The sequence below is a fragment of the Montipora capricornis genome, unplaced genomic scaffold (genome assembly GCF_036669925.1).
Source record: "Montipora capricornis isolate CH-2021 unplaced genomic scaffold, ASM3666992v2 scaffold_128, whole genome shotgun sequence".
Classification (NCBI taxonomy): Eukaryota; Metazoa; Cnidaria; class Anthozoa; order Scleractinia; family Acroporidae; genus Montipora; species Montipora capricornis.
The window spans coordinates 23184-48784 of record NW_027179891.1 but is presented as its reverse complement, the minus strand read 5'-3'; the positions used below and the strand labels follow the sequence as shown (position 1 = coordinate 48784).

Sequence of the window (25601 nt, the reverse complement as noted above, 5' to 3'; positions counted from 1 at the left end):
AGAGGAGTAGAAAGTGGCGAACGAAGAACACAGATCAGAAGGTGTTGAAACAATGGACCCATCAGGGTTCCGAAGCGCAGAAACCCACCGGTCAGCAGACCGTTTCTTCTCTAAACGAAAAAAGTACGCCGATGAGACTTCGCCCTCCTCAACCCATCGGACACACGTGACCGTACTTGGGCACCTTGAGCAGCCCTGATGTCATAGGCGGAAAGCTGTTCAAGGGTGGATCGATAAACACCTAAAACAGACAGGCAACCAGCATCAAGCCGTGCCTTGAGGTGTGCCGCCAACTAGCCAACAAATCGCGTGACCAAGATTCTTTCTGCGACCGGCGCACACAGTAAGATACCGTAATGCCCTTCGATCTTTGCTTTACCGGAATCCCACCACTTGGAAAGAGAGGAAAAACAGAGCTTACAGTCCTTCCAATCGGCCCAAAAGTCAGAAATAAGGCGACAGACCAGTACTCCTCCTCCTCCAGGACTGAGGTATTAAGCTTCCAAAGCCCCGGACCAGGAGGAATAACGTCAGGAACAGTAAGAGAGCAGGACACAGCACAATGGTCTGAAAACGGACACGGAAGAATTTCACAAACAGAGACAGAGACGCAACCCAGACATAAGGGCACCCAATTAGATCTATACGGGAGGAGATAGAGCCATCCGCCTTAGTCCAGGTAAAGGCGGAGGAAGACGGATGGAGGTATCTCCAAATATCAATACAACAGACATCGTCAAAAAGACGACCAAGGGCAACAACACTCTCACGCGAGGTATCACCGACCACGGAGCCCACACGGTCAGCAGCGCGATCAAAGACGGTATTAAAATCGCCGGCGAGGAGGGTGGGAACTGAAGGGTCTAATCGGGAAGAGACCCCGTCCAGGAAGGCATCACGATCAGGGTTACGATTGGGAGCATAAATGCAAGCAACCCTGAACACAGCGCCACGCAAAGAAAACTCACATAACAAAAACCGACCACAACTATCAGAGGAAGAGATTTAACAAGGGACAACACTGGACGAAAACAAAAACATACAACCACAAGGACTTATTAGAGCCGGAGACACCACAACGGAAAGACCAGATGACTGGAAACCAGGACTGACACTCACTGAGGGAGATGCAGTGGGCCTCTTGGAGGCACACTACATCAGGAAACAACAGGCAAGGAATGAAGCCACTGTACAAACCCAGCTCGCTTAGACTGGTCTCGCAGACCGTTGACGTTAATTGAGACAACTGACAGAGCCATAATGGAGTACAGTAAAAGAGTAACTATGTACGTGCTTTGCGTTGGGGGAGGGAAAACGACACATCAGGCAAACCTTCGTGCTTCGCAGACTTGACAGTATCAGCTGAAGCACGAGTCTTCGATTTAGTAGAAGAGGGCGCAGCTCCGCTCTTCTTAGCCACCTTTGTAAGAGCCTTCCGGGAAGGAGTAACAGAAGAGCTATCAGAGGAGGTTCTCAACGGAATCACAACCGCGTTTACGAGGAGTGGATACCTCAACCATTTCCACCTCCAAAGGTTCAACAGATTGGGAGGATGGAGGAAACACCCGAAGAAACAAGACTGTCGGTACCACCACTAGCAAACAGTACCCCTTACGACGCACACCTGTATTCTCAGCCACTTTACATAAAGTGCCACCACTTGGTGGTTTTTAACATTTTGTAATTTTTTAACAGAATCTCAGTACTTTTGGCAGATGCCCGTAAATGCTCACGGCGGACAAGGTGCTCCCAGTCTCATGGCCACGAGATATGGTGGTCCGATTACAATCCGTGCCAAGGAAGGAATGCCCAAAGCCAACCTGAAAGCGAGGCGCACACAACGATCGCTCTTGTACAGTGGGCAGCAGCACCAGCATTGCATGGCACTTGCGTTGACGGCAAGAGGACAAATGCACATTGTGCTTGCTCTGACCTCGTTTTCATTTTCCCTTATAACAAAGTTAATTTTCACGGCAAATTACTTGTCTACGACCATACCACAGGGAAAACACCGGTTCTCGTCCGATCACCGAAGTTAAGCCCTGTCGGGCGGGGTTAGTACTTGGATGGGAGACCGCCTGGGAATACCCCGTGTTGTAGGCTTCCCTTTTTCCTTCTGTACACTTGATTATCTCAAAAAATCTCAGTTTCTTTCAATGAAAGAACATTCCAAACCAGGTTTTTTGAACACAACATGCCAACGATATGTCAAAGATGAGACATACGACAAAAACAAAATAGTTCACACGAGAAAGTGGAACTTGTATTCCCAAGGGAGCGCGTGCGCGCGAGATCTTATCAATCCAACGTTTATGACATGAAACGTATCTTTTCGTGTGAGCAAAGAACAGGATACGACAAGTAAAAAATGCATGCACTGTTATGCATTAGATGGAAGTTAACCTAGCCCGGATGATATGTATACAACGAAGGCTACAACACTACAACATTGATCTTGCGAAAACGTGACTTACGTGACGTAGCGCACTTCAAAGTCTTACTGTTCCCTGCTCAACACGGACAGTACGTATTCAAAGGGCCGATAAGACACTATCCTGACCATGAAAGATTTACTTTTTATGATAACAATCCAATTAACTGATAACATAGAGAAACCACAAAGTGTTGGCCACAGAAATGTAACGCCAACTGATCTGGCGGGTCCTCAGTTACTCAATGCAAAACGGGCTCTCCAGAACGCAACATAACACAACGCAAAATAAATCTATCGCGATGGAGCAGTACAAACACACATCCACTTACGTTTTCGAAACGATGCACGAGGATAAGAGCTCGACCCGCTGGCATTTTCTTGTCTCACTCGTCTATCGATGGAAATCGATGCGGCTGAAATAAACACGTCGTCTCCCTCTCTGTACGGCCAAGAATGAGAGAAATGAAATCACAGTTTTTCAGTGCACCAAGTACGGAACATTCACCTACAATTTCAGCAGTGGACTTCACAAATACAACTCACCTTCCTTAGTCCTTACACCGCCACCGCATCTCCTTCCCTGCCCTGCCTGAAACGTTACCAACAAACCTTCCCATTAGCCAACTTTGCCACCGGGGTTTGGTGCGGGGACTAGCGCGAACGCAGGTCCCCACTACCAGAAATTATACGCTCGAGTTACCCACATTTGGGGTAATCGCAAGGGTCAACCCAATCGAAGTGCAATGAAAGAGCCTCACCTTGAGAGGACTGCCTCCCTGATCACAGTGCCTCCCGCGTCAGGTAAGTATGCCTTTTCAGCCTCTCCGGGACCGCAAAACGCAACTTGTCTGCGCATACCATGTGGTAATGGAGGTCACGTGCTCCTCGTCCTGTCGTGTCGTGCTGTCCACTCGCTGCTATGCTACCTAGAAAAGAGAAGAGAATGTGAAGGTTGGTTGCTTGGTCACTTTTTCTGCTTTCACTTGATTATTTCTTCCCCAGAGGGAAGTGGGCCACGCTCGGAGGTAGTGCTATACCGAGGCAACCCGTGGCCGGGACGAGGCAAGCCTCTTTTCCACGGCCCAGTTCCAAAAATCAGTTTAATATATGAGCTGCTCGATGAGCAGCGGTATCAGATATTAAGCTGATAAGAACAGATTACTACACTTGATCTTAGCCAAAAGGCCGAGAAGCGATGCCCGTAAATGGCTCACGGCGGACAAGGTGCTCCCAGTCTCATGGCCACGAGATATGGTGGTCCGTTACAATCCGTGCCAAGGAAGGAATGCCCAAAGCCAACCTGAAAGCGAGGCGCACACAACGATCGCTCTTGTACAGTGGGCAGCAGCACCAGCATTGCATGGCACTTGCGTGACGGCAAGAGGACAAATGCACATTGTGCTTGCTCTGACCTCGTTTTCATTTTCCCTTATAACAAAGTTTAATTTTCACGGCAAATTACTTGTCTACGACCATACCACAGGGAAAACACCGGTTCTCGTCCGATCACCGAAGTTAAGCCCTGTCGGGCGGGGTTTAGTACTTGGATGGGAGACCGCCTGGGAATACCCCGTGTTGTAGGCTTCCCTTTTTCTTCTGTACACTTGATTATCTCAAAAAATCTCAGTTTCTTTCAATGAAAGAAAGACACATTCCAAACCAGGTTTTTTGAACACAACATGCCAACGATATGTCAAAGATGAGACATACGACAAAAACAAAATAGTTCACACGAGAAAGTGGAACTTGTATTCCCAAGGGAGCGCGTGCGCGCGAGATCTTATCAATCCAACGTTTATGACATGAAACGTATCTTTTCGTGTGAGCAAAGAACAGGATACGACAAGTAAAAAATGCATGCACTGTTATGCATTAGATGGAAGTTAACCTAGCCCGGATGATATGTATACAACGAAGGCTACAACACTACAACATTGATCTTGCGAAAACGTGACTTACGTGACGTAGCGCACTTCAAAGTCTTACTGTTCCCTGCTCAACACGGACAGTACGTATTCAAAGGGCCGATAAAGACACTATCCTGAACCATGAAAGATTTACTTTTTATGATAACAATCCAATTAACTGATAACATAGAGAAACCACAAAGTGTTGGCACAGAAATGTAACGCCAACTGATCTGGCGGGTCCTCAGTTACTCAATGCAAACGGGGCTCTCCAGAACGCAACATAACACAACGCAAAAGAAATCTATCGCGATGGAGCAGTACAAACACACATCCACTTACGTTTTCGAAACGATGCACGAGGATAAGAGCTCGACCCGCTGGCATTTTCTTGTCTCACTCGTCTATCGATGGAAATCGATGCGGCTGAAATAAACACGTCGTCTCCCTCTCTGTACGGCCAAGAATGAGAGAAATGAAATCACAGTTTTTCAGTGCACCAAGTACGGACATTCACCTACAATTTCAGCAGTGGACTTCACAAATACAACTCACCTTCCTTAGTCCTTACACCGCCACCGCATCTCCTTCCCTGCCCTGCCTGAAACGTTACCAACAAACTTCCCATTAGCCAACTTTGCCACCGGGGTTTGGTGCGGGACTAAGCGCGAACGCAGGTCCCCACTACCAGAAATTATACGCTCGAGTTACCCACATTTGGGGTAATCGCAAGGGTCAACCCCAATCGAAGTGCAATGAAAGAGCCTCACCTTGAGAGGACTGCCTCCCTGATCACCAAGTGCCTCCCGCGTCAGGTAAGTTTTTTTTATGTTTAAGGCGAATGGCAGCCCCCCGGTAGGGTGAGTGCAATGGCTGCCAGACATTCAGACTCATCCATCAACAACAATGGTTCGCCTCAAACGGGGGTGCACCAGCACGTCAAACGTCACCGGGGAATCGAACCCCGCCCCTACAAACAAAAAAAAAAAACAAAACTAACGAAGAAAAGCATTCACGAGACGCCTCGTCCGACTTACACTCGAGAATGGCATTTCCACATCAAACAAACAAACAAGCAAACCAACAGGACGAAGGACTACAGGACAAAACAAAAACAACCGAACTGTGCAGCGGCGAATGGCAGACCTGACAAGGACGCCAGTCAGAAAGACTCATCCTAACAGGAGTAGGTACGCCGCGAGACAGCAACAGCTTGGGGCGACAATGGGACTAGAACTGGGACAGAGAAAAACGACCATTGCAAACAGAGCCGATAATGCCAGACGCACCCCACTGACGATGAAAATAACGTAGACGACGGGGGGACTTGAAACGCTTAAAAAGGAGAGGTAGATTGAACTTGACACGAGAGCGGACCTTTGCGATGACATCGAGAGCACCGGGCGGCACATTACGGAAACGAAAGTCATTCCGAGCGAGCCAGATAAAATACTTACAGACAACCTAGGATGTACACGAAAACACGAGGAACTCGACGGATCTCAGCCGGGTCAAAAACCAAACAGCACGTGACGGCAAACCAAAGAAGGGGACGAAGACGAAAAAACCAAACAATAGAGACTGTAACCATGAAAGAACACTATGAGCAAGAGGGCAGGAGAAAAACAAGTGAGAAGGACATTCAGAGGCAAGACGGCAAAAAGCAAGAAGGGTCGACCGAGTACCCAAAAACCGACAAGGCGATCGGCAGTGTACAACACGCCATGGCGACCTTTCAGTTGAGATCGATCACTGGGCGGTCAAGATTGAAGAAGAACAATTGGGACCAGGTCGAAGGCCAGTAGAGAGTATAGCCATACAAAGGAAAAAACTTGTCAACACAATGGGGAGTCGGACGATCCTCAGACAGCAAAAACAAATAAACAGAATTTGCAGAGATAGAGGAAACAGCAGCAAACATGATGAGGGGACAAAGACGCAATGACAAGGGAGGAACGACGCCGACGGGAAAAGGAACCACCAACCAAACGCCAAGCAGACAGAAGAGCAGAGTAAAACGGGGGGAGGGACTTGGAGGAAAAGGCCTCAGGACGGGACAGAACAACATCAAGAGCAGGGACACCAAAACGAGAATCACACCAAAAGGAAAAGAAATGGACCCAACTACGCGGAGAAAACAGTGAAACGCCGAACCCACTGGACAAGAAGCGCAGAAACCTTAAGACGAAGATCAATGACAGAAAAACCCACCAGCAGATGTAGGCTGAACAACAACAGCACGAGAAACCAGATCGCGTTTGCCCTTCCAAAAAAACCCAAAAACCAATTTACAAAGCTCGGAAGAAACCCAAGGGGGGACATGAATTAGGGAGGCAATGTACCAAAACCCTAGAAAGGGCCAAGGCGTTGATGACGAGAGCTCTCCCGCCGTAGGACAGGGAGCGTTGCCTCCAAGAAGCCAGCACATTCTCCACGGCATCAATCCTAGGACGCCAGTTCACTTCCTCCAAATTCCCAGGCCCAATAAAGACGCCCAGCACTTTGATCTTGGCCGAGGTCCCAGTCCAGGGTGACAGGGGGGTCAGTCCTGCCAGACCACGAACCGAGCCACAATCCCTTGGATTTGGATCCCTGATTAAGCTTAGCACCAGAACCCCTTTCAAAAAGAGCATAAACTTCAAAAATAGCAGCAATGGCAATATCAGACGTGACAATGAGAGAGGTGTCATCGGCGTACTGCGAGATCGGAGACAGGGCCCGCGGGGGCCCGGGGACAGAAAGACCAATGATACGTGGATTGGCACGAATGTTAACAGCAAGCACTTCAGAAACTAGAACATACAATAATGGAGACAAAGGACAGCCCTGACGCACGCCACGAGACAAAGGAAAAAACCGAGACAGATAACCATTAACAACTACAGAGCTTTGGACAGCAGAATAGAACAGAACAACCCAACGGACAAAAGATGGGCCAAAACCCATCCTCGACAAAGTAGCACACATAAATGACCAATCCACTCTATCAAAGGCCTTTTCCTGGTCTAAGGAGAGAACGGCAACGGGATGTCAGATTCCGTGGCAAAGGCAACCACATCACGCAAAAGAGCAACATTCTCGCCAATAAACCTGCCAGGAACACCGCAGGTCTGATCCTCACTAACAAACCAGATGGATAACTTTGAGAAGGCGCCCAGCAATAAACACGAGAAGCAAGCTTATAGTCGACGTTGAGAAGGGAGATGGGGCGCCAGTTACGAGCGTCCAACCGATCTCCCTTCTTAAAGATTAAGGATATGAGACCCCGCCGTTGAGACAAAGACATAGAACCAGACAGATAACACGAATTCAAGACCTCCACTAAATCAGACCCAAGGACGTCCCAGAATTTCAAGTTAAAACTCCATGGGAGAGGCCATCGGACCCCGGGGCTTTACGACGAGCCATGCCAACAAGGGCACGATGACACTCCTCAAGAGTCAGAAAGCCCTCACAAAGATCAGCTTGGGCAGATGAAAGGACGAGGGACACATTACTGAGAAGAATATCTTGAGCGGCGGAATCCGTAGGACAGGCAGTAAAAAAAGAGAGGAGTAGAAAGTGGCGAACGAAGAACACAGATCAGAAGGTGTTGAAACAATGGACCCATCAGGGTTCCGAAGCGCAGAAACCCACCGGTCAGCAGACCGTTTCTTCTCTAAACGAAAAAAGTACGCCGATGAGACTTCGCCCTCCTCAACCCATCGGACACACGTGACCGTACTTGGGCACCTTGAGCAGCCCTGATGTCATAGGCGGAAAGCTGTTCAAGGGTGGATCGATAAACACCTAAAACAGACAGGCAACCAGCATCAAGCCGTGCCTTGAGGTGTGCCGCCAACTAGCCAACAAATCGCGTGACCAAGATTCTTTCTGCGACCGGCGCACACAGTAAGATACCGTAATGCCCTTCGATCTTTGCTTTACCGGAATCCCACCACTTGGAAAGAGAGGAAAAACAGAGCTTACAGTCCTTCCAATCGGCCCAAAAGTCAGAAATAAGGCGACAGACCAGTACTCCTCCTCCTCCAGGACTGAGGTATTAAGCTTCCAAAGCCCCGGACCAGGAGGAATAACGTCAGGAACAGTAAGAGAGCAGGACACAGCACAATGGTCTGAAAACGGACACGGAAGAATTTCACAAACAGAGACAGAGACGCAACCCAGACATAAGGGCACCCAATTAGATCTATACGGGAGGAGATAGAGCCATCCGCCTTAGTCCAGGTAAAGGCGGAGGAAGACGGATGGAGGTATCTCCAAATATCAATACAACAGACATCGTCAAAAAGACGACCAAGGGCAACAACACTCTCACGCGAGGTATCACCGACCACGGAGCCCACACGGTCAGCAGCGCGATCAAAGACGGTATTAAAATCGCCGGCGAGGAGGGTGGGAACTGAAGGGTCTAATCGGGAAGAGACCCCGTCCAGGAAGGCATCACGATCAGGGTTACGATTGGGAGCATAAATGCAAGCAACCCTGAACACAGCGCCACGCAAAGAAAACTCACATAACAAAAACCGACCACAACTATCAGAGGAAGAGATTTAACAAGGGACAACACTGGACGAAAACAAAAACATACAACCACAAGGACTTATTAGAGCCGGAGACACCACAACGGAAAGACCAGATGACTGGAAACCAGGACTGACACTCACTGAGGGAGATGCAGTGGGCCTCTTGGAGGCACACTACATCAGGAAACAACAGGCAAGGAATGAAGCCACTGTACAAACCCAGCTCGCTTAGACTGGTCTCGCAGACCGTTGACGTTAATTGAGACAACTGACAGAGCCATAATGGAGTACAGTAAAAGAGTAACTATGTACGTGCTTTGCGTTGGGGGAGGGAAAACGACACATCAGGCAAACCTTCGTGCTTCGCAGACTTGACAGTATCAGCTGAAGCACGAGTCTTCGATTTAGTAGAAGAGGGCGCAGCTCCGCTCTTCTTAGCCACCTTTGTAAGAGCCTTCCGGGAAGGAGTAACAGAAGAGCTATCAGAGGAGGTTCTCAACGGAATCACAACCGCGTTTACGAGGAGTGGATACCTCAACCATTTCCACCTCCAAAGGTTCAACAGATTGGGAGGATGGAGGAAACACCCGAAGAAACAAGACTGTCGGTACCACCACTAGCAAACAGTACCCCTTACGACGCACACCTGTATTCTCAGCCACTTTACATAAAGTGCCACCACTTGGTGGTTTTTAACATTTTGTAATTTTTTAACAGAATCTCAGTACTTTTGGCAGATGCCCGTAAATGCTCACGGCGGACAAGGTGCTCCCAGTCTCATGGCCACGAGATATGGTGGTCCGATTACAATCCGTGCCAAGGAAGGAATGCCCAAAGCCAACCTGAAAGCGAGGCGCACACAACGATCGCTCTTGTACAGTGGGCAGCAGCACCAGCATTGCATGGCACTTGCGTTGACGGCAAGAGGACAAATGCACATTGTGCTTGCTCTGACCTCGTTTTCATTTTCCCTTATAACAAAGTTAATTTTCACGGCAAATTACTTGTCTACGACCATACCACAGGGAAAACACCGGTTCTCGTCCGATCACCGAAGTTAAGCCCTGTCGGGCGGGGTTAGTACTTGGATGGGAGACCGCCTGGGAATACCCCGTGTTGTAGGCTTCCCTTTTTCCTTCTGTACACTTGATTATCTCAAAAAATCTCAGTTTCTTTCAATGAAAGAACATTCCAAACCAGGTTTTTTGAACACAACATGCCAACGATATGTCAAAGATGAGACATACGACAAAAACAAAATAGTTCACACGAGAAAGTGGAACTTGTATTCCCAAGGGAGCGCGTGCGCGCGAGATCTTATCAATCCAACGTTTATGACATGAAACGTATCTTTTCGTGTGAGCAAAGAACAGGATACGACAAGTAAAAAATGCATGCACTGTTATGCATTAGATGGAAGTTAACCTAGCCCGGATGATATGTATACAACGAAGGCTACAACACTACAACATTGATCTTGCGAAAACGTGACTTACGTGACGTAGCGCACTTCAAAGTCTTACTGTTCCCTGCTCAACACGGACAGTACGTATTCAAAGGGCCGATAAGACACTATCCTGACCATGAAAGATTTACTTTTTATGATAACAATCCAATTAACTGATAACATAGAGAAACCACAAAGTGTTGGCCACAGAAATGTAACGCCAACTGATCTGGCGGGTCCTCAGTTACTCAATGCAAAACGGGCTCTCCAGAACGCAACATAACACAACGCAAAATAAATCTATCGCGATGGAGCAGTACAAACACACATCCACTTACGTTTTCGAAACGATGCACGAGGATAAGAGCTCGACCCGCTGGCATTTTCTTGTCTCACTCGTCTATCGATGGAAATCGATGCGGCTGAAATAAACACGTCGTCTCCCTCTCTGTACGGCCAAGAATGAGAGAAATGAAATCACAGTTTTTCAGTGCACCAAGTACGGAACATTCACCTACAATTTCAGCAGTGGACTTCACAAATACAACTCACCTTCCTTAGTCCTTACACCGCCACCGCATCTCCTTCCCTGCCCTGCCTGAAACGTTACCAACAAACCTTCCCATTAGCCAACTTTGCCACCGGGGTTTGGTGCGGGGACTAGCGCGAACGCAGGTCCCCACTACCAGAAATTATACGCTCGAGTTACCCACATTTGGGGTAATCGCAAGGGTCAACCCAATCGAAGTGCAATGAAAGAGCCTCACCTTGAGAGGACTGCCTCCCTGATCACAGTGCCTCCCGCGTCAGGTAAGTATGCCTTTTCAGCCTCTCCGGGACCGCAAAACGCAACTTGTCTGCGCATACCATGTGGTAATGGAGGTCACGTGCTCCTCGTCCTGTCGTGTCGTGCTGTCCACTCGCTGCTATGCTACCTAGAAAAGAGAAGAGAATGTGAAGGTTGGTTGCTTGGTCACTTTTTCTGCTTTCACTTGATTATTTCTTCCCCAGAGGGAAGTGGGCCACGCTCGGAGGTAGTGCTATACCGAGGCAACCCGTGGCCGGGACGAGGCAAGCCTCTTTTCCACGGCCCAGTTCCAAAAATCAGTTTAATATATGAGCTGCTCGATGAGCAGCGGTATCAGATATTAAGCTGATAAGAACAGATTACTACACTTGATCTTAGCCAAAAGGCCGAGAAGCGATGCCCGTAAATGGCTCACGGCGGACAAGGTGCTCCCAGTCTCATGGCCACGAGATATGGTGGTCCGTTACAATCCGTGCCAAGGAAGGAATGCCCAAAGCCAACCTGAAAGCGAGGCGCACACAACGATCGCTCTTGTACAGTGGGCAGCAGCACCAGCATTGCATGGCACTTGCGTGACGGCAAGAGGACAAATGCACATTGTGCTTGCTCTGACCTCGTTTTCATTTTCCCTTATAACAAAGTTTAATTTTCACGGCAAATTACTTGTCTACGACCATACCACAGGGAAAACACCGGTTCTCGTCCGATCACCGAAGTTAAGCCCTGTCGGGCGGGGTTTAGTACTTGGATGGGAGACCGCCTGGGAATACCCCGTGTTGTAGGCTTCCCTTTTTCTTCTGTACACTTGATTATCTCAAAAAATCTCAGTTTCTTTCAATGAAAGAAAGACACATTCCAAACCAGGTTTTTTGAACACAACATGCCAACGATATGTCAAAGATGAGACATACGACAAAAACAAAATAGTTCACACGAGAAAGTGGAACTTGTATTCCCAAGGGAGCGCGTGCGCGCGAGATCTTATCAATCCAACGTTTATGACATGAAACGTATCTTTTCGTGTGAGCAAAGAACAGGATACGACAAGTAAAAAATGCATGCACTGTTATGCATTAGATGGAAGTTAACCTAGCCCGGATGATATGTATACAACGAAGGCTACAACACTACAACATTGATCTTGCGAAAACGTGACTTACGTGACGTAGCGCACTTCAAAGTCTTACTGTTCCCTGCTCAACACGGACAGTACGTATTCAAAGGGCCGATAAAGACACTATCCTGAACCATGAAAGATTTACTTTTTATGATAACAATCCAATTAACTGATAACATAGAGAAACCACAAAGTGTTGGCACAGAAATGTAACGCCAACTGATCTGGCGGGTCCTCAGTTACTCAATGCAAACGGGGCTCTCCAGAACGCAACATAACACAACGCAAAAGAAATCTATCGCGATGGAGCAGTACAAACACACATCCACTTACGTTTTCGAAACGATGCACGAGGATAAGAGCTCGACCCGCTGGCATTTTCTTGTCTCACTCGTCTATCGATGGAAATCGATGCGGCTGAAATAAACACGTCGTCTCCCTCTCTGTACGGCCAAGAATGAGAGAAATGAAATCACAGTTTTTCAGTGCACCAAGTACGGACATTCACCTACAATTTCAGCAGTGGACTTCACAAATACAACTCACCTTCCTTAGTCCTTACACCGCCACCGCATCTCCTTCCCTGCCCTGCCTGAAACGTTACCAACAAACTTCCCATTAGCCAACTTTGCCACCGGGGTTTGGTGCGGGACTAAGCGCGAACGCAGGTCCCCACTACCAGAAATTATACGCTCGAGTTACCCACATTTGGGGTAATCGCAAGGGTCAACCCCAATCGAAGTGCAATGAAAGAGCCTCACCTTGAGAGGACTGCCTCCCTGATCACCAAGTGCCTCCCGCGTCAGGTAAGTTTTTTTTATGTTTAAGGCGAATGGCAGCCCCCCGGTAGGGTGAGTGCAATGGCTGCCAGACATTCAGACTCATCCATCAACAACAATGGTTCGCCTCAAACGGGGGTGCACCAGCACGTCAAACGTCACCGGGGAATCGAACCCCGCCCCTACAAACAAAAAAAAAAAACAAAACTAACGAAGAAAAGCATTCACGAGACGCCTCGTCCGACTTACACTCGAGAATGGCATTTCCACATCAAACAAACAAACAAGCAAACCAACAGGACGAAGGACTACAGGACAAAACAAAAACAACCGAACTGTGCAGCGGCGAATGGCAGACCTGACAAGGACGCCAGTCAGAAAGACTCATCCTAACAGGAGTAGGTACGCCGCGAGACAGCAACAGCTTGGGGCGACAATGGGACTAGAACTGGGACAGAGAAAAACGACCATTGCAAACAGAGCCGATAATGCCAGACGCACCCCACTGACGATGAAAATAACGTAGACGACGGGGGGACTTGAAACGCTTAAAAAGGAGAGGTAGATTGAACTTGACACGAGAGCGGACCTTTGCGATGACATCGAGAGCACCGGGCGGCACATTACGGAAACGAAAGTCATTCCGAGCGAGCCAGATAAAATACTTACAGACAACCTAGGATGTACACGAAAACACGAGGAACTCGACGGATCTCAGCCGGGTCAAAAACCAAACAGCACGTGACGGCAAACCAAAGAAGGGGACGAAGACGAAAAAACCAAACAATAGAGACTGTAACCATGAAAGAACACTATGAGCAAGAGGGCAGGAGAAAAACAAGTGAGAAGGACATTCAGAGGCAAGACGGCAAAAAGCAAGAAGGGTCGACCGAGTACCCAAAAACCGACAAGGCGATCGGCAGTGTACAACACGCCATGGCGACCTTTCAGTTGAGATCGATCACTGGGCGGTCAAGATTGAAGAAGAACAATTGGGACCAGGTCGAAGGCCAGTAGAGAGTATAGCCATACAAAGGAAAAAACTTGTCAACACAATGGGGAGTCGGACGATCCTCAGACAGCAAAAACAAATAAACAGAATTTGCAGAGATAGAGGAAACAGCAGCAAACATGATGAGGGGACAAAGACGCAATGACAAGGGAGGAACGACGCCGACGGGAAAAGGAACCACCAACCAAACGCCAAGCAGACAGAAGAGCAGAGTAAAACGGGGGGAGGGACTTGGAGGAAAAGGCCTCAGGACGGGACAGAACAACATCAAGAGCAGGGACACCAAAACGAGAATCACACCAAAAGGAAAAGAAATGGACCCAACTACGCGGAGAAAACAGTGAAACGCCGAACCCACTGGACAAGAAGCGCAGAAACCTTAAGACGAAGATCAATGACAGAAAAACCCACCAGCAGATGTAGGCTGAACAACAACAGCACGAGAAACCAGATCGCGTTTGCCCTTCCAAAAAAACCCAAAAACCAATTTACAAAGCTCGGAAGAAACCCAAGGGGGGACATGAATTAGGGAGGCAATGTACCAAAACCCTAGAAAGGGCCAAGGCGTTGATGACGAGAGCTCTCCCGCCGTAGGACAGGGAGCGTTGCCTCCAAGAAGCCAGCACATTCTCCACGGCATCAATCCTAGGACGCCAGTTCACTTCCTCCAAATTCCCAGGCCCAATAAAGACGCCCAGCACTTTGATCTTGGCCGAGGTCCCAGTCCAGGGTGACAGGGGGGTCAGTCCTGCCAGACCACGAACCGAGCCACAATCCCTTGGATTTGGATCCCTGATTAAGCTTAGCACCAGAACCCCTTTCAAAAAGAGCATAAACTTCAAAAATAGCAGCAATGGCAATATCAGACGTGACAATGAGAGAGGTGTCATCGGCGTACTGCGAGATCGGAGACAGGGCCCGCGGGGGCCCGGGGACAGAAAGACCAATGATACGTGGATTGGCACGAATGTTAACAGCAAGCACTTCAGAAACTAGAACATACAATAATGGAGACAAAGGACAGCCCTGACGCACGCCACGAGACAAAGGAAAAAACCGAGACAGATAACCATTAACAACTACAGAGCTTTGGACAGCAGAATAGAACAGAACAACCCAACGGACAAAAGATGGGCCAAAACCCATCCTCGACAAAGTAGCACACATAAATGACCAATCCACTCTATCAAAGGCCTTTTCCTGGTCTAAGGAGAGAACGGCAACGGGATGTCAGATTCCGTGGCAAAGGCAACCACATCACGCAAAAGAGCAACATTCTCGCCAATAAACCTGCCAGGAACACCGCAGGTCTGATCCTCACTAACAAACCAGATGGATAACTTTGAGAAGGCGCCCAGCAATAAACACGAGAAGCAAGCTTATAGTCGACGTTGAGAAGGGAGATGGGGCGCCAGTTACGAGCGTCCAACCGATCTCCCTTCTTAAAGATTAAGGATATGAGACCCCGCCGTTGAGACAAAGACATAGAACCAGACAGATAACACGAATTCAAGACCTCCACTAAATCAGACCCAAGGACGTCCCAGAATTTCAAGTTAAAACTCCATGGGAGAGGCCATCGGACCCCGGGGCTTTACGACGAGCCATGCCAACAAGGGCACGATGACACTCCTCAAGAGTCAGAAAGCCCTCACAAAGATCAGCTTGGGCAGATGAAAGGACGAGGGACACATTACTGAGAAGAATATCTTGAGCGGCGGAATCCGTAGGACAGGCAGTAAAAAAAGAGAGGAGTAGAAAGTGGCGAACGAAGAACACAGATCAGAAGGTGTTGAAACAATGGACCCATCAGGGTTCCGAAGCGCAGAAACCCACCGGTCAGCAGACCGTTTCTTCTCTAAACGAAAAAAGTACGCCGATGAGACTTCGCCCTCCTCAACCCATCGGACACACGTGACCGTACTTGGGCACCTTGAGCAGCCCTGATGTCATAGGCGGAAAGCTGTTCAAGGGTGGATCGATAAACACCTAAAACAGACAGGCAACCAGCATCAAGCCGTGCCTTGAGGTGTGCCGCCAACTAGCCAACAAATCGCGTGACCAAGATTCTTTCTGCGACCGGCGCACACAGTAAGATACCGTAATGCCCTTCGATCTTTGCTTTACCGGAATCCCACCACTTGGAAAGAGAGGAAAAACAGAGCTTACAGTCCTTCCAATCGGCCCAAAAGTCAGAAATAAGGCGACAGACCAGTACTCCTCCTCCTCCAGGACTGAGGTATTAAGCTTCCAAAGCCCCGGACCAGGAGGAATAACGTCAGGAACAGTAAGAGAGCAGGACACAGCACAATGGTCTGAAAACGGACACGGAAGAATTTCACAAACAGAGACAGAGACGCAACCCAGACATAAGGGCACCCAATTAGATCTATACGGGAGGAGATAGAGCCATCCGCCTTAGTCCAGGTAAAGGCGGAGGAAGACGGATGGAGGTATCTCCAAATATCAATACAACAGACATCGTCAAAAAGACGACCAAGGGCAACAACACTCTCACGCGAGGTATCACCGACCACGGAGCCCACACGGTCAGCAGCGCGATCAAAGACGGTATTAAAATCGCCGGCGAGGAGGGTGGGAACTGAAGGGTCTAATCGGGAAGAGACCCCGTCCAGGAAGGCATCACGATCAGGGTTACGATTGGGAGCATAAATGCAAGCAACCCTGAACACAGCGCCACGCAAAGAAAACTCACATAACAAAAACCGACCACAACTATCAGAGGAAGAGATTTAACAAGGGACAACACTGGACGAAAACAAAAACATACAACCACAAGGACTTATTAGAGCCGGAGACACCACAACGGAAAGACCAGATGACTGGAAACCAGGACTGACACTCACTGAGGGAGATGCAGTGGGCCTCTTGGAGGCACACTACATCAGGAAACAACAGGCAAGGAATGAAGCCACTGTACAAACCCAGCTCGCTTAGACTGGTCTCGCAGACCGTTGACGTTAATTGAGACAACTGACAGAGCCATAATGGAGTACAGTAAAAGAGTAACTATGTACGTGCTTTGCGTTGGGGGAGGGAAAACGACACATCAGGCAAACCTTCGTGCTTCGCAGACTTGACAGTATCAGCTGAAGCACGAGTCTTCGATTTAGTAGAAGAGGGCGCAGCTCCGCTCTTCTTAGCCACCTTTGTAAGAGCCTTCCGGGAAGGAGTAACAGAAGAGCTATCAGAGGAGGTTCTCAACGGAATCACAACCGCGTTTACGAGGAGTGGATACCTCAACCATTTCCACCTCCAAAGGTTCAACAGATTGGGAGGATGGAGGAAACACCCGAAGAAACAAGACTGTCGGTACCACCACTAGCAAACAGTACCCCTTACGACGCACACCTGTATTCTCAGCCACTTTACATAAAGTGCCACCACTTGGTGGTTTTTAACATTTTGTAATTTTTTAACAGAATCTCAGTACTTTTGGCAGATGCCCGTAAATGCTCACGGCGGACAAGGTGCTCCCAGTCTCATGGCCACGAGATATGGTGGTCCGATTACAATCCGTGCCAAGGAAGGAATGCCCAAAGCCAACCTGAAAGCGAGGCGCACACAACGATCGCTCTTGTACAGTGGGCAGCAGCACCAGCATTGCATGGCACTTGCGTTGACGGCAAGAGGACAAATGCACATTGTGCTTGCTCTGACCTCGTTTTCATTTTCCCTTATAACAAAGTTAATTTTCACGGCAAATTACTTGTCTACGACCATACCACAGGGAAAACACCGGTTCTCGTCCGATCACCGAAGTTAAGCCCTGTCGGGCGGGGTTAGTACTTGGATGGGAGACCGCCTGGGAATACCCCGTGTTGTAGGCTTCCCTTTTTCCTTCTGTACACTTGATTATCTCAAAAAATCTCAGTTTCTTTCAATGAAAGAACATTCCAAACCAGGTTTTTTGAACACAACATGCCAACGATATGTCAAAGATGAGACATACGACAAAAACAAAATAGTTCACACGAGAAAGTGGAACTTGTATTCCCAAGGGAGCGCGTGCGCGCGAGATCTTATCAATCCAACGTTTATGACATGAAACGTATCTTTTCGTGTGAGCAAAGAACAGGATACGACAAGTAAAAAATGCATGCACTGTTATGCATTAGATGGAAGTTAACCTAGCCCGGATGATATGTATACAACGAAGGCTACAACACTACAACATTGATCTTGCGAAAACGTGACTTACGTGACGTAGCGCACTTCAAAGTCTTACTGTTCCCTGCTCAACACGGACAGTACGTATTCAAAGGGCCGATAAGACACTATCCTGACCATGAAAGATTTACTTTTTATGATAACAATCCAATTAACTGATAACATAGAGAAACCACAAAGTGTTGGCCACAGAAATGTAACGCCAACTGATCTGGCGGGTCCTCAGTTACTCAATGCAAAACGGGCTCTCCAGAACGCAACATAACACAACGCAAAATAAATCTATCGCGATGGAGCAGTACAAACACACATCCACTTACGTTTTCGAAACGATGCACGAGGATAAGAGCTCGACCCGCTGGCATTTTCTTGTCTCACTCGTCTATCGATGGAAATCGATGCGGCTGAAATAAACACGTCGTCTCCCTCTCTGTACGGCCAAGAATGAGAGAAATGAAATCACAGTTTTTCAGTGCACCAAGTACGGAACATTCACCTACAATTTCAGCAGTGGACTTCACAAATACAACTCACCTTCCTTAGTCCTTACACCGCCACCGCATCTCCTTCCCTGCCCTGCCTGAAACGTTACCAACAAACCTTCCCATTAGCCAACTTTGCCACCGGGGTTTGGTGCGGGGACTAGCGCGAACGCAGGTCCCCACTACCAGAAATTATACGCTCGAGTTACCCACATTTGGGGTAATCGCAAGGGTCAACCCAATCGAAGTGCAATGAAAGAGCCTCACCTTGAGAGGACTGCCTCCCTGATCACAGTGCCTCCCGCGTCAGGTAAGTATGCCTTTTCAGCCTCTCCGGGACCGCAAAACGCAACTTGTCTGCGCATACCATGTGGTAATGGAGGTCACGTGCTCCTCGTCCTGTCGTGTCGTGCTGTCCACTCGCTGCTATGCTACCTAGAAAAGAGAAGAGAATGTGAAGGTTGGTTGCTTGGTCACTTTTTCTGCTTTCACTTGATTATTTCTTCCCCAGAGGGAAGTGGGCCACGCTCGGAGGTAGTGCTATACCGAGGCAACCCGTGGCCGGGACGAGGCAAGCCTCTTTTCCACGGCCCAGTTCCAAAAATCAGTTTAATATATGAGCTGCTCGATGAGCAGCGGTATCAGATATTAAGCTGATAAGAACAGATTACTACACTTGATCTTAGCCAAAAGGCCGAGAAGCGATGCCCGTAAATGGCTCACGGCGGACAAGGTGCTCCCAGTCTCATGGCCACGAGATATGGTGGTCCGTTACAATCCGTGCCAAGGAAGGAATGCCCAAAGCCAACCTGAAAGCGAGGCGCACACAACGATCGCTCTTGTACAGTGGGCAGCAGCACCAGCATTGCATGGCACTTGCGTGACGGCAAGAGGACAAATGCACATTGTGCTTGCTCTGACCTCGTTTTCATTTTCCCTTATAACAAAGTTTAATTTTCACGGCAAATTACTTGTCTACGACCATACCACAGGGAAAACACCGGTTCTCGTCCGATCACCGAAGTTAAGCCCTGTCGGGCGGGGTTTAGTACTTGGATGGGAGACCGCCTGGGAATACCCCGTGTTGTAGGCTTCCCTTTTTCTTCTGTACACTTGATTATCTCAAAAAATCTCAGTTTCTTTCAATGAAAGAAAGACACATTCCAAACCAGGTTTTTTGAACACAACATGCCAACGATATGTCAAAGATGAGACATACGACAAAAACAAAATAGTTCACACGAGAAAGTGGAACTTGTATTCCCAAGGGAGCGCGTGCGCGCGAGATCTTATCAATCCAACGTTTATGACATGAAACGTATCTTTTCGTGTGAGCAAAGAACAGGATACGACAAGTAAAAAATGCATGCACTGTTATGCATTAGATGGAAGTTAACCTAGCCCGGATGATATGTATACAACGAAGGCTACAACACTACAACATTGATCTTGCGAAAACGTGACTTACGTGACGTAGCGCACTTCAAAGTCTTACTGTTCCCTGCTCAACACGGACAGTACGTATTCAAAGGGCCGATAAAGACACTATCCTGAACCATGAAAGATTTACTTTTTATGATAACAATCCAATTAACTGATAACATAGAGAAACCACAAAGTGTTGGCACAGAAATGTAACGCCAACTGATCTGGCGGGTCCTCAGTTACTCAATGCAAACGGGGCTCTCCAGAACGCAACATAACACAACGCAAAAGAAATCTATCGCGATGGAGCAGTACAAACACACATCCACTTACGTTTTCGAAACGATGCACGAGGATAAGAGCTCGACCCGCTGGCATTTTCTTGTCTCACTCGTCTATCGATGGAAATCGATGCGGCTGAAATAAACACGTCGTCTCCCTCTCTGTACGGCCAAGAATGAGAGAAATGAAATCACAGTTTTTCAGTGCACCAAGTACGGACATTCACCTACAATTTCAGCAGTGGACTTCACAAATACAACTCACCTTCCTTAGTCCTTACACCGCCACCGCATCTCCTTCCCTGCCCTGCCTGAAACGTTACCAACAAACTTCCCATTAGCCAACTTTGCCACCGGGGTTTGGTGCGGGACTAAGCGCGAACGCAGGTCCCCACTACCAGAAATTATACGCTCGAGTTACCCACATTTGGGGTAATCGCAAGGGTCAACCCCAATCGAAGTGCAATGAAAGAGCCTCACCTTGAGAGGACTGCCTCCCTGATCACCAAGTGCCTCCCGCGTCAGGTAAGTTTTTTTTATGTTTAAGGCGAATGGCAGCCCCCCGGTAGGGTGAGTGCAATGGCTGCCAGACATTCAGACTCATCCATCAACAACAATGGTTCGCCTCAAACGGGGGTGCACCAGCACGTCAAACGTCACCGGGGAATCGAACCCCGCCCCTACAAACAAAAAAAAAAAACAAAACTAACGAAGAAAAGCATTCACGAGACGCCTCGTCCGACTTACACTCGAGAATGGCATTTCCACATCAAACAAACAAACAAGCAAACCAACAGGACGAAGGACTACAGGACAAAACAAAAACAACCGAACTGTGCAGCGGCGAATGGCAGACCTGACAAGGACGCCAGTCAGAAAGACTCATCCTAACAGGAGTAGGTACGCCGCGAGACAGCAACAGCTTGGGGCGACAATGGGACTAGAACTGGGACAGAGAAAAACGACCATTGCAAACAGAGCCGATAATGCCAGACGCACCCCACTGACGATGAAAATAACGTAGACGACGGGGGGACTTGAAACGCTTAAAAAGGAGAGGTAGATTGAACTTGACACGAGAGCGGACCTTTGCGATGACATCGAGAGCACCGGGCGGCACATTACGGAAACGAAAGTCATTCCGAGCGAGCCAGATAAAATACTTACAGACAACCTAGGATGTACACGAAAACACGAGGAACTCGACGGATCTCAGCCGGGTCAAAAACCAAACAGCACGTGACGGCAAACCAAAGAAGGGGACGAAGACGAAAAAACCAAACAATAGAGACTGTAACCATGAAAGAACACTATGAGCAAGAGGGCAGGAGAAAAACAAGTGAGAAGGACATTCAGAGGCAAGACGGCAAAAAGCAAGAAGGGTCGACCGAGTACCCAAAAACCGACAAGGCGATCGGCAGTGTACAACACGCCATGGCGACCTTTCAGTTGAGATCGATCACTGGGCGGTCAAGATTGAAGAAGAACAATTGGGACCAGGTCGAAGGCCAGTAGAGAGTATAGCCATACAAAGGAAAAAACTTGTCAACACAATGGGGAGTCGGACGATCCTCAGACAGCAAAAACAAATAAACAGAATTTGCAGAGATAGAGGAAACAGCAGCAAACATGATGAGGGGACAAAGACGCAATGACAAGGGAGGAACGACGCCGACGGGAAAAGGAACCACCAACCAAACGCCAAGCAGACAGAAGAGCAGAGTAAAACGGGGGGAGGGACTTGGAGGAAAAGGCCTCAGGACGGGACAGAACAACATCAAGAGCAGGGACACCAAAACGAGAATCACACCAAAAGGAAAAGAAATGGACCCAACTACGCGGAGAAAACAGTGAAACGCCGAACCCACTGGACAAGAAGCGCAGAAACCTTAAGACGAAGATCAATGACAGAAAAACCCACCAGCAGATGTAGGCTGAACAACAACAGCACGAGAAACCAGATCGCGTTTGCCCTTCCAAAAAAACCCAAAAACCAATTTACAAAGCTCGGAAGAAACCCAAGGGGGGACATGAATTAGGGAGGCAATGTACCAAAACCCTAGAAAGGGCCAAGGCGTTGATGACGAGAGCTCTCCCGCCGTAGGACAGGGAGCGTTGCCTCCAAGAAGCCAGCACATTCTCCACGGCATCAATCCTAGGACGCCAGTTCACTTCCTCCAAATTCCCAGGCCCAATAAAGACGCCCAGCACTTTGATCTTGGCCGAGGTCCCAGTCCAGGGTGACAGGGGGGTCAGTCCTGCCAGACCACGAACCGAGCCACAATCCCTTGGATTTGGATCCCTGATTAAGCTTAGCACCAGAACCCCTTTCAAAAAGAGCATAAACTTCAAAAATAGCAGCAATGGCAATATCAGACGTGACAATGAGAGAGGTGTCATCGGCGTACTGCGAGATCGGAGACAGGGCCCGCGGGGGCCCGGGGACAGAAAGACCAATGATACGTGGATTGGCACGAATGTTAACAGCAAGCACTTCAGAAACTAGAACATACAATAATGGAGACAAAGGACAGCCCTGACGCACGCCACGAGACAAAGGAAAAAACCGAGACAGATAACCATTAACAACTACAGAGCTTTGGACAGCAGAATAGAACAGAACAACCCAACGGACAAAAGATGGGCCAAAACCCATCCTCGACAAAGTAGCACACATAAATGACCAATCCACTCTATCAAAGGCCTTTTCCTGGTCTAAGGAGAGAACGGCAACGGGATGTCAGATTCCGTGGCAAAGGCAACCACATCACGCAAAAGAGCAACATTCTCGCCAATAAACCTGCCAGGAACACCGCAGGTCTGATCCTCACTAACAAACCAGATGGATAACTTTGAGAAGGCGCCCAGCAATAAACACGAGAAGCAAGCTTATAGTCGACGTTGAGAAGGGAGATGGGGCGCCAGTTACGAGCGTCCAACCGATCTCCCTTCTTAAAGATTAAGGATATGAGACCCCGCCGTTGAGACAAAGACATAGAACCAGACAGATAACACGAATTCAAGACCTCCACTAAATCAGACCCAAGGACGTCCCAGAATTTCAAGTTAAAACTCCATGGGAGAGGCCATCGGACCCCGGGGCTTTACGACGAGCCATGCCAACAAGGGCACGATGACACTCCTCAAGAGTCAGAAAGCCCTCACAAAGATCAGCTTGGGCAGATGAAAGGACGAGGGACACATTACTGAGAAGAATATCTTGAGCGGCGGAATCCGTAGGACAGGCAGTAAAAAAAGAGAGGAGTAGAAAGTGGCGAACGAAGAACACAGATCAGAAGGTGTTGAAACAATGGACCCATCAGGGTTCCGAAGCGCAGAAACCCACCGGTCAGCAGACCGTTTCTTCTCTAAACGAAAAAAGTACGCCGATGAGACTTCGCCCTCCTCAACCCATCGGACACACGTGACCGTACTTGGGCACCTTGAGCAGCCCTGATGTCATAGGCGGAAAGCTGTTCAAGGGTGGATCGATAAACACCTAAAACAGACAGGCAACCAGCATCAAGCCGTGCCTTGAGGTGTGCCGCCAACTAGCCAACAAATCGCGTGACCAAGATTCTTTCTGCGACCGGCGCACACAGTAAGATACCGTAATGCCCTTCGATCTTTGCTTTACCGGAATCCCACCACTTGGAAAGAGAGGAAAAACAGAGCTTACAGTCCTTCCAATCGGCCCAAAAGTCAGAAATAAGGCGACAGACCAGTACTCCTCCTCCTCCAGGACTGAGGTATTAAGCTTCCAAAGCCCCGGACCAGGAGGAATAACGTCAGGAACAGTAAGAGAGCAGGACACAGCACAATGGTCTGAAAACGGACACGGAAGAATTTCACAAACAGAGACAGAGACGCAACCCAGACATAAGGGCACCCAATTAGATCTATACGGGAGGAGATAGAGCCATCCGCCTTAGTCCAGGTAAAGGCGGAGGAAGACGGATGGAGGTATCTCCAAATATCAATACAACAGACATCGTCAAAAAGACGACCAAGGGCAACAACACTCTCACGCGAGGTATCACCGACCACGGAGCCCACACGGTCAGCAGCGCGATCAAAGACGGTATTAAAATCGCCGGCGAGGAGGGTGGGAACTGAAGGGTCTAATCGGGAAGAGACCCCGTCCAGGAAGGCATCACGATCAGGGTTACGATTGGGAGCATAAATGCAAGCAACCCTGAACACAGCGCCACGCAAAGAAAACTCACATAACAAAAACCGACCACAACTATCAGAGGAAGAGATTTAACAAGGGACAACACTGGACGAAAACAAAAACATACAACCACAAGGACTTATTAGAGCCGGAGACACCACAACGGAAAGACCAGATGACTGGAAACCAGGACTGACACTCACTGAGGGAGATGCAGTGGGCCTCTTGGAGGCACACTACATCAGGAAACAACAGGCAAGGAATGAAGCCACTGTACAAACCCAGCTCGCTTAGACTGGTCTCGCAGACCGTTGACGTTAATTGAGACAACTGACAGAGCCATAATGGAGTACAGTAAAAGAGTAACTATGTACGTGCTTTGCGTTGGGGGAGGGAAAACGACACATCAGGCAAACCTTCGTGCTTCGCAGACTTGACAGTATCAGCTGAAGCACGAGTCTTCGATTTAGTAGAAGAGGGCGCAGCTCCGCTCTTCTTAGCCACCTTTGTAAGAGCCTTCCGGGAAGGAGTAACAGAAGAGCTATCAGAGGAGGTTCTCAACGGAATCACAACCGCGTTTACGAGGAGTGGATACCTCAACCATTTCCACCTCCAAAGGTTCAACAGATTGGGAGGATGGAGGAAACACCCGAAGAAACAAGACTGTCGGTACCACCACTAGCAAACAGTACCCCTTACGACGCACACCTGTATTCTCAGCCACTTTACATAAAGTGCCACCACTTGGTGGTTTTTAACATTTTGTAATTTTTTAACAGAATCTCAGTACTTTTGGCAGATGCCCGTAAATGCTCACGGCGGACAAGGTGCTCCCAGTCTCATGGCCACGAGATATGGTGGTCCGATTACAATCCGTGCCAAGGAAGGAATGCCCAAAGCCAACCTGAAAGCGAGGCGCACACAACGATCGCTCTTGTACAGTGGGCAGCAGCACCAGCATTGCATGGCACTTGCGTTGACGGCAAGAGGACAAATGCACATTGTGCTTGCTCTGACC

At 48.6% G+C, this 25601-nt stretch overlaps 15 non-coding genes across 15 annotated transcripts; 6 read left to right on the top strand and 9 right to left on the bottom strand.

Annotated features, from left to right (window-relative positions):
- Positions 1 to 1984: 1984 nt before the first annotated feature.
- LOC138034556 (5S ribosomal RNA) lies at positions 1985 to 2103 on the top strand. The gene has a single exon (XR_011129069.1). It is a non-coding gene; the product is annotated as a 5S ribosomal RNA (ribosomal RNA).
- Positions 2104 to 3079: 976 nt separating this feature from the next.
- LOC138034601 (U1 spliceosomal RNA) lies at positions 3080 to 3243 on the bottom strand. The gene has a single exon (XR_011129108.1). It is a non-coding gene; the product is annotated as a U1 spliceosomal RNA (small nuclear RNA).
- A 194-nt stretch (positions 3244 to 3437) lies between these two features.
- Positions 3438 to 3631, bottom strand: LOC138034560 (U2 spliceosomal RNA). Its single transcript, XR_011129073.1, has one exon. It is a non-coding gene; the product is annotated as a U2 spliceosomal RNA (small nuclear RNA).
- Positions 3632 to 3898: 267 nt separating this feature from the next.
- LOC138034584 (5S ribosomal RNA) lies at positions 3899 to 4018 on the top strand. The gene has a single exon (XR_011129093.1). It is a non-coding gene; the product is annotated as a 5S ribosomal RNA (ribosomal RNA).
- Positions 4019 to 4996: 978 nt separating this feature from the next.
- LOC138034618 (U1 spliceosomal RNA) lies at positions 4997 to 5164 on the bottom strand. Its single transcript, XR_011129125.1, has one exon. It is a non-coding gene; the product is annotated as a U1 spliceosomal RNA (small nuclear RNA).
- Positions 5165 to 9873: 4709 nt separating this feature from the next.
- Positions 9874 to 9992, top strand: LOC138034615 (5S ribosomal RNA). Its single transcript, XR_011129122.1, has one exon. It is a non-coding gene; the product is annotated as a 5S ribosomal RNA (ribosomal RNA).
- Positions 9993 to 10968: 976 nt separating this feature from the next.
- On the bottom strand, positions 10969 to 11132 carry LOC138034600 (U1 spliceosomal RNA). Its single transcript, XR_011129107.1, has one exon. It is a non-coding gene; the product is annotated as a U1 spliceosomal RNA (small nuclear RNA).
- Positions 11133 to 11326: 194 nt separating this feature from the next.
- On the bottom strand, positions 11327 to 11520 carry LOC138034559 (U2 spliceosomal RNA). The gene has a single exon (XR_011129072.1). It is a non-coding gene; the product is annotated as a U2 spliceosomal RNA (small nuclear RNA).
- Positions 11521 to 11787: 267 nt separating this feature from the next.
- On the top strand, positions 11788 to 11907 carry LOC138034583 (5S ribosomal RNA). The gene has a single exon (XR_011129092.1). It is a non-coding gene; the product is annotated as a 5S ribosomal RNA (ribosomal RNA).
- Positions 11908 to 12885: 978 nt separating this feature from the next.
- On the bottom strand, positions 12886 to 13053 carry LOC138034617 (U1 spliceosomal RNA). The gene has a single exon (XR_011129124.1). It is a non-coding gene; the product is annotated as a U1 spliceosomal RNA (small nuclear RNA).
- Positions 13054 to 17762: 4709 nt separating this feature from the next.
- On the top strand, positions 17763 to 17881 carry LOC138034604 (5S ribosomal RNA). The gene has a single exon (XR_011129111.1). It is a non-coding gene; the product is annotated as a 5S ribosomal RNA (ribosomal RNA).
- Positions 17882 to 18857: 976 nt separating this feature from the next.
- LOC138034599 (U1 spliceosomal RNA) lies at positions 18858 to 19021 on the bottom strand. The gene has a single exon (XR_011129106.1). It is a non-coding gene; the product is annotated as a U1 spliceosomal RNA (small nuclear RNA).
- A 194-nt stretch (positions 19022 to 19215) lies between these two features.
- On the bottom strand, positions 19216 to 19409 carry LOC138034558 (U2 spliceosomal RNA). The gene has a single exon (XR_011129071.1). It is a non-coding gene; the product is annotated as a U2 spliceosomal RNA (small nuclear RNA).
- A 267-nt stretch (positions 19410 to 19676) lies between these two features.
- Positions 19677 to 19796, top strand: LOC138034582 (5S ribosomal RNA). Its single transcript, XR_011129091.1, has one exon. It is a non-coding gene; the product is annotated as a 5S ribosomal RNA (ribosomal RNA).
- A 978-nt stretch (positions 19797 to 20774) lies between these two features.
- On the bottom strand, positions 20775 to 20942 carry LOC138034616 (U1 spliceosomal RNA). Its single transcript, XR_011129123.1, has one exon. It is a non-coding gene; the product is annotated as a U1 spliceosomal RNA (small nuclear RNA).
- Between the last annotated feature and the right edge of the window lie 4659 nt (positions 20943 to 25601).